The 8,505-nt window shown below is 33.2% G+C and overlaps 1 long non-coding RNA gene across 2 annotated transcripts in view; it reads right to left on the bottom strand.

Annotated features, from left to right (window-relative positions):
- Positions 1–5,611: 5,611 nt before the first annotated feature.
- Positions 5,612–8,505, bottom strand: part of LOC111086658 — a 14,894-nt gene continuing 12,000 nt past the window's right edge. Inside the window, exon 3 of one of the 2 annotated variants that reach the window (XR_002611394.1) lies at positions 5,612–6,354. This is a non-coding gene — a long non-coding RNA (uncharacterized LOC111086658). The remainder of the gene's footprint in view (positions 6,355–8,505) is intronic. The other variant, XR_002611395.1, reaches the window with a different exon arrangement.

The following is an 8,505-nucleotide window of genomic DNA, read 5'->3' as shown; positions in this document are numbered from 1 at the left end:
TTTTTCAGAGAAGTCCTGTAAAGAACTATATTTATTGTATTAGCCTGAGGTTTGATCCTGAGTCTTGCCAGAAAGGTTGATATACTAACTACTGTGGTCTGTAGTCTGCCCCCTTCAGGACTTGTGTCCAACTAATTATGTAAATGGCCTTAATATGTTTGATGGTTTCTATATGTTAGTTTGATTGAATGTGTTACAAGTTAGGTGAATGTATAGGGTTACCTTTATTTTAATTTTCATTGTATTATTATACATATTAAACACTGAAGAATTATTAATTCCGTTTGTGAAAGGGATCTTGAACACTTTAGATTAACAAAAAGACAAATAATGTTGCGTATGGTGTTTTCCTTTCCATTTGCTCTAAACTGCTATTTTATTGTGTGTCGAACTGTGAATGTTGTTCTGACACTATGCTGTTTACACGTCCTCTGTATGTTTTAGAGAGACATAAGGAAATATGGGTATGTGTCTATAACTTTATTCCTGCCTAATGTTAATATTAAGAAGGGTTGTAGTGATGTGTTTTTCTTAGTATCTTAGGTATTTTAAATATTTCTCGAAAGTAGAGAGTGTATGGCGCTCGATTTTACACTGTTGAAGTTGTTTACTTTTGGTTTAGTATATATTCGTGGTATTTACCAATACCTGTGGGGTACCTGTAAACTCCTTTGGGATATAATTTATGTGTCTTGAATACCATTAGGAAGGGAAGCTTGTTATCTTCTATATCTATTCTGATTTTGTATCGCTAAATGGTGTTTGTTCAGCTGGTTCGTGAATTCTGGAATATTCTTCGCCATATTTAACCATATTGCGAATGTTTTGCCAACATATTCAGCCAAATCCTTGGCTACAGAGCGACTTTTCAGAAGACATTATCTTCAAAATGTTCCGTGTATAGATGGCAGGAGTTAACCCGTGGCTAGGCCTTCTTTTTGTTGGTTGTATTTATTTTCATATTGAAAATAAGGCATGTTCAGCAGAAAGTTATTATTTTTATTATCTTGGAAATTGTCAGTCGGTTTCGTTCTCTGAGAGTCCCATCATTTACAACTTATTGGTCAATATTTGTTTAGAACGTTGAGAGGTTAATGAAATGCTTGGGTATGTCGTTGTATAATATAACCTGATGGTGGTTGTTTGTTTGTTTGAAGTTAAGTACAAAGCTCTGCCCACCACTACTGGGAGCCCTGATGGTGGGTGTGGTCGCTATAATTAAACAATTAATTAAACAAACTCTCAAAATATATAACACTTTATTTTTTTTTTATTCAACTATGACATGAGCTTTTGTCAGGTGCTTTCTTTCGAACAACCAAGTGACAAAAACATCGATAATTTGATTAAATAAAACAAAAAACTATTCCCCCAAACCCTGAAAAATTATTATCACAACCCATTTCAACACCATGCCAACATAAATATGCTAATACAGCCCTAGTGCCGAAACCTGTTGTCAAATTAGAATTTTTTTTTGTTTGTCTTGGCTCTTCGGAGAGCTAAAGTTTTTTATTTGCAATGTATTGATATTAAGTATTATCAAATGCAAACGTGAATAAAATACGAAGTACAAAGTACTACACTAATAATATTTTTAGATAGATATCTTACTTCTCTGGATAAATTTAATTAAAAACTGAGTAGAATTAGATATATTAGAATACACACAACGCTTCGGTAGCACGGACATTGTACGTATTCTTTCAAATGAATATAATTTTACACACTCAAAATTGTTCGGTATTTAATCAAACAATAATAATATGTTGATTTACACTATGTCGTCTAAAAAATTTGTTAAGAACTGACTTAACAATGTTATTCCCACTTCACAGATCGATCCCAAACGTTAAGCCTCTTGAAGTTTACTGCTGACCCACTGGGGGAGGGGGAGACAACTCATAACACAGAAACATATATCAATTTATAGTGCAGAAGAAAATGTATAAAATACAAACTAATAAACTGACAATATGTTCAATTACATAGTAGAGAAAATGTAACTTCGAAGATAGAAAACTGCATTAATATGTTTATTTCATAGAGTATTTGTATTATTTTTTTGTATTTATGGCAAGCTAGTAAACCTATCTGCTGCCGTCCCTAAATTTTAACTACTAACCAGTCAGCAGCACCTTTCCACCCACCATCCATGCTAAGGAATTAACTGTCACTATTATAACACACCAACAACTTAAACTGCGGTGAATATTCTACGTTACGGATTTCTCGGATTGAAAACCATTTTGCCAACTCCGAAACGTAAAGCTCTTCTTCAGGGCCAACTCGTGCCATTCCAAAAGCATAAAATACAAAATAATGCAATTATATGTTAAATTATAGAAAATATAATTTTTGTACTATTGTTTTAAAGTGCAAAATACCCCGATTTTTAGAGTTATAAGCCTTCAACATTACTACTAAACCACCAGGTGCAGCACAATTTAAAATAAAGAATATCATCAAATAAAATGTTGACTAACATTATCATCTAAAACACAGGAAGCCACAGTGACAAAGTGTTGAAAAACACCGTCACCCGTAGATAATCTATAATACAGGAAGCTACAGTAATAATGTGTTGAGTAACACTGTCTCCTATAGATAATCTATAACACAGTAAGCTACAGTAATAATGTGTTGAGTAACACTGTCTCCTATAGATAATCTATAACGCAGGAAGCTACAGTAATAATGTGTTGAGTAACACTATCGCTCATAGATAATCTATAACACAGGAAGCTACATTAATAATATGTTTTAGTAACACTATCACTTATAGATAATCTATAACACAGGATACTACAGTAATAATGTGTTGAGTAACACTGTCACCTATAGATAATCTATAACATAGGAGTAACATTCTCACTTAAAAGGAATTCATAGTACGAAAGAACTGGTTTATAATAATTTAAGAATAGGTTCATGCTAGAGAACTGACGTAAACTTATGATCTATATACATAGACGTTTGCAAGCATTTGGAGAATTTAATTGAGACATTGAATGAAAATAGATATTTCAAATAACATATTTTTTCTCAATTATAATTCTAATATGAATAATTTAATTCATAAATTTATTTTATTGTTTCTAAAGTTTTTGTCGTATGTTTCTTATATGATTACATCCTTTTGATGAAGAGTTATGATTTATTTTCTACTTGTTCTTTATTCTCCAAAGAATGCCTTTAAAATTTCATATAGAATAAATTTGTTTTCTTATACGATATGTCCCTGTTTTTCTCTGAAGCTATAACAGATTTGACCACATATCGTTAAGAAACATGTTAGCAAATGGAACTCAGAGGAAATAGTAGGGGATGAAACGTACTTCCTTCTTAAATATGTATTACTATTCAAAGTTCAAGTTAACAATAAACATATATACGAAACATTAAGTGAAACTTCGAAACAGAAAGCTTTCAATCTAAACTTCTGGCAGCTTTATTCGAGTGCTTTACGTCAATGGAGGGTACCTCCTACAACCAGATCAACATGAAAGTAAGCGAAAATAGAACAAATATATGAGAGTCTTTGATCTTTTTCCAAGAGAAATGTCATCTTCGGCAAATGTAATTTTTGTGCCATTGATGTCATATGATGTTTGTAGATAGGAAGATAAATATCATTTTATATCTCTTGGGAATGTAGATTCCCTCCATTCGACATTGTTCGCTCTAGATGTCCAGAATAATGCTGTTCAATTCTGTAGTAATTTTATGAGCCACTGGATTATATAAAAATTATTGATTAACGTGAAATAAGTGTAAAATACATACATGAAATAGCTTGTCTTCTAAGTCCTGAACATGACAAGTTTTATTAAAAGATATTCGTAATATTTGTAAATTTCTTTCATTAAATAAGTGGGTCATATTCGCTTCATCTTGTAACGATTACAAATATTTCAATATTGTAATGCATCATAAAATACTTTGGTTAAACAAGAAGAAAAACCGAGACCGGTAAAAGTATGACATACAGTTTTGTTTGTTTGTTTGCAGTTAAGCACAAAGCCACACAATGGGCTATCTGTGCTCTGCCCACCACGGGCATTGAAACCCGGTTTCTAGCGCTGTATGTCCGCAGGCATGCTGTTGTGCCGCTAGGGGGCGCCATGCAGTTTCACCTTAGTAAATAACACGTGTGTCCCAAAGAATAAGATAACATTTTAAGTGTAGTTTGTTTGAACAGGTCTTAAACTCTATTCTTCCTTGGAAAATCTAAAGAGGGAGTGCTGTACATAGAATGTTAATAATTAAAGTTTAAGTTTAATAAGATTGAATTATTAAAGAGTGGTAAATTTTAAAACCTAGTATCTTTATTGGTAATTCAGAATGTTAAACTTGAAATAATGGGCTGAGTTCAAGGCTCTGAAGCTAAAATAATTACCATTATTTCCTCCTAAATATCCTGCTTTAAAAGGATGCAGAATGGTTTAGAAAAGACACACGTCTTAATTGTTACTCTATATTCAGTTTTCTACGTTGTGTCTGAGGTTTTTATTTCATTGGTGGTGTTATATTGACTTCAAATTAATGTAAAGCTAAAACAAATCAGGCCTGACAGAACACATTTAAATATTATGAGGGTAGACACCGGCTTATTAGCTCTGTCTGGGTCAGTAATAACAAAGGACATAGAAAAGCATCTTTTCTAACAAACAGAAATTGAGTTTCGCATCACAACTCGTAGATTAGTATTGATTCGTACGCATAAAACTAATATGTTTGAGGTTATTCGTTTGTAGCGAGGAGGGAAACTTGCAGGTAATATATCATGTCACTGTTACATGGTAACAAGTTGAAGTCTTATTTCAATTTCTTTGACTGTTTTTATCGAACTGCAATTATTGAATTTATGCTTACGACAAGGGCTGGGCCTGACTAGCTCATTTTGAGGTGTAGGGTGGGAATGAATAAGAGAATATTAAAATATTTTTTGTAACTTTAGAGCACAGATAGCCCATTGTGTAGCTTTGTGCTTAATTACAAATAAACACTTGTCTTGAGGTATTGTAATTGCGTAAGTCTTATTTCTTTAACTTATGTTTTACCATAATGTATTGCTTTTCGAGAAGTATTAATTTTTCTAGTAAAATATTATTAGAGCTAGTAAGCATATTGTACAAAAGTTTGAAATAGTTGTATTTATGTAATTGTTTCTTGTGTATTAAAATTTTAAAAAATCAATGAATAATAAGACAAATTTAAATGGAATAACTTTATTTTCGGATATCTTATAAATATTTTTTTGGTATATCAATCATTCTATTATTCAGCGTATCTCAGTAGATGTCGGTGCCTTACTGCGTATCTCAGTAGATGTTGGTGCCTTACTCGTGTCTCAGTAGATATTGGTGCCTTACAGCGTATCTCAGTAGATGTTGGTGCCCTACAGCGTATCTCAGTAGATGTTGGTGCCTTACTGCGTATCTCAGTAGATGTTGGTGCCTTACTGCGTATCTCAGTAGATATTGGTGCCTTACTGCGTATCTCAGTAGATGTTGATGCCTTACAGCGTATTTTAGTAGTTGTTGGTGCCTTACAGCGTATCTCAATAGATGTTGGCGCCTTAAAGCGTATCTCAATAGATGTTGGTGCCTTACTGCATATCTCAGTAGATGTTGGTGCCTTACTGCGTGTCTCAGTAGATGTTGGTGCCTTACTGCGTATCTCAGTAGATGTTGGTGCCTTACTGCGTATCTCTGTAGATGTTGGTGCCTTACTGAGTATCTCAGTAGATGTTGGTGCCTTACTGCATATCTCAGTAGATGTTGGTGCCTTACAGCGTATCTCAGTAGATGTTGATGCCTTACAGCGTATCTCAGTAGATGTTGGTGCCTTACTGAGTATCTCAGTAGATGTTGGTGCCTTACTGCGTATCTCAGTAGATGTTGATGCCTTACAGCATATTTTAGTAGTTGTTGGTGCCTTACTGCGTGTCTCAGTAGATGTTGGTGCCTTACAGCGTATCTCAATAGATGTTGGCGCCTTATAGTGTATCTCAGTAGATGTTGGTACCCTACTGAATATCTCATTGGACGTAGATGTTGGATGATGTCACATTTGAAGTTTGATGTTTGTAAAATTGTGTTGACATCAGTATTTCATTAGCCAAAGCGTAACAGGATTTATGACGTATTGTCTTGAGTACTGCACGTGTTTCTCCAGAGATGACTTGTTATGACCTCCGTATCACTTGATGGATATTACGACAGTATTAAGATATTAATGCTGCTCAGAGGAGAAATCACACGGAGCATGCGTCTGGAGGATAGAGTGGACCCTAATGGTAGAAAGCGATAATCTTGTATTTCACAGAGGTTTATATCCGCCTTTCGGCACCTAAGAAAACATAGTTTTTAGATGAGATTTAAATGCTGTGAAGAATAACTTTCATAAAAGAACAGTGACTACACCATGATTGCGGGTTCGGTGAAATTAAGTTAATTTAAAGTTTTTCACTTGTCTTGGCCCCCAGTGGCACAGCGGTATGTCTGCGGACAGATAGCCCATTGTGTAGCTTTGTGCTTAATTACAAATAAACACTTGTCTTGAGGTATTGTAATTGCGTAAATCTTATTTCTTTAACTTATGTTTTACCATAATGTATTGCTTTTCGAGAAGTATTAATTTTTCTAGTAAAATATTATTAGAGCGAGTAAGCATATTGTACAAAAATTTGAAATAGTTGTATTTATGTAAATGTTTCTTGTGTATTAAAATTTTAAAAAATCAGTGAATAATAAGACAAATTTAAATGGAATAACTTTATTTTCGGATATCTTATAAATATTTTTTTGGTATATCAATCATTCTATTATTCAGTATTAGTCACATTAATTATCTTGAACAGCAGACACGAAAACAAGATAGCTGAAGTTACAAGTTAAACCGTCAACAGTATGTGTGTTGTTGTTTTTTTATAGCAAAACCACATCGGGCTATCTTCTGTGATAACCGAGGGGAATCGAACTCCTGATTTTAGTGTTGTAAATCCGTATACTTACCGCTGTCCCACCGGGAGACCCGTCAACAGTAAGTGTTAATCAGAGTAATGCAAATACATACAGTTTGAACGCCTTTTATAAGCTAGCGAAATATGATTGTAATTAATTATATTTGTCATAAGACATTAGCATTAGGTCTGTTATATTTTTAACACTGCATTCTTTATCTAGTCCGTGTTAAAAATATAATAGACCTAATATTATTGTCTTATGATAAGTATAATTAATTAAAAATGTAAATTAAAATTTTTGAACAGCAGTGAAAAATCTGTTATTTTTCGTGTAAAGTAGTTTACAAAGATAACAGAAAACTATATGAGTTAGTTTGTTTTTAATTATGCACAAAGCTACACAAGGGCTATCTGTGCTCTGCCTACCACGGGTATCAAAACCCGGTTTCTAGCGTTGTAAGTCCGCAGACATACCGCTGTGCCACTGGGGTTCAACTATATGAGTAAACATAAATGAAGTCTTAAAACTAAATATATTAAACAAAGTAACTGTTGTAAAAGAATGGAAAGTCGTATGGCAAGGATATCTGATTCTACTAGGATTACAGTGAAACTTTTAACCGCTATATCACGATTTTGTATCTTTGTTTTCTTTCCTTTTTTTGTCCACTATGCAATATTTAGAATTAATACAATCTATACAGTGAGATCCATCAGATATTTTTTTTACTATTTCTGAGTTCTCTTGGAGAGAATAAATCAGTCATATGGGGATATCTGATTACACTAATATATATATATATATATCTGTTGATATATATATATATACATATAACTGTTGATATATATACATATATCTGTTTATTTTTCTGGATGAATATAGAGCATTGTTTTTCCTACAACATTCCAAGCTTGTCATACATTTTGTCATGATGCCTGTGATACTTGTGATGCCTGTATATTTACGATTAGAATAATCTTCAACAAGAAACAATGGCACAGTGATCAGTATATAATAGTCGTAAGTAAACAAAACAAAAACAAGCGTGGATCACAAACAGTTTCTTTTGGACCAGGAGGCGTCTGTGATTTTCACTATGTTTAAATGACGACGACAACGACGACAAATTGGGGCACAATTTGGCTTATTCACACAGCAGAAAGACATTAAGTCTGATTTTGGGGGACTTTTTTTCTTCTTGTAACAGAGCTTTGATGATCAGTAACGTTAACGACGTGCGATCAATAATTCGCCTTATCTTACACGTCTCGTGAGGAAGACGCCTTGAATCTACACATGTGTATTAATATCTAGTTTGGATTTGTTAGTATATATTTGTTATACACACACATAAACACACACCTATATATATGTGTGTGTGTGTGTGTATATAATTAATATTTAAGGACGGACTGCGTTAAGAACAGCAAATTTAAATCTGTGATAAGTTATGTTTTAATGAACAAAACAAGCCCAAAACAAAAAAAAAAAAAATAAAATAGAAAAACACTGCAATAAATTTAAAGGACTACCC

This window comes from Limulus polyphemus, unplaced genomic scaffold (genome assembly GCF_000517525.1).
Source record: "Limulus polyphemus unplaced genomic scaffold, Limulus_polyphemus-2.1.2 Scaffold48, whole genome shotgun sequence".
NCBI lineage: Eukaryota > Metazoa > Arthropoda > Merostomata > Xiphosura > Limulidae > Limulus > Limulus polyphemus.
Note: the sequence above shows the minus strand (reverse complement) of the source record. Positions and strands in the feature narration are given on the sequence as shown.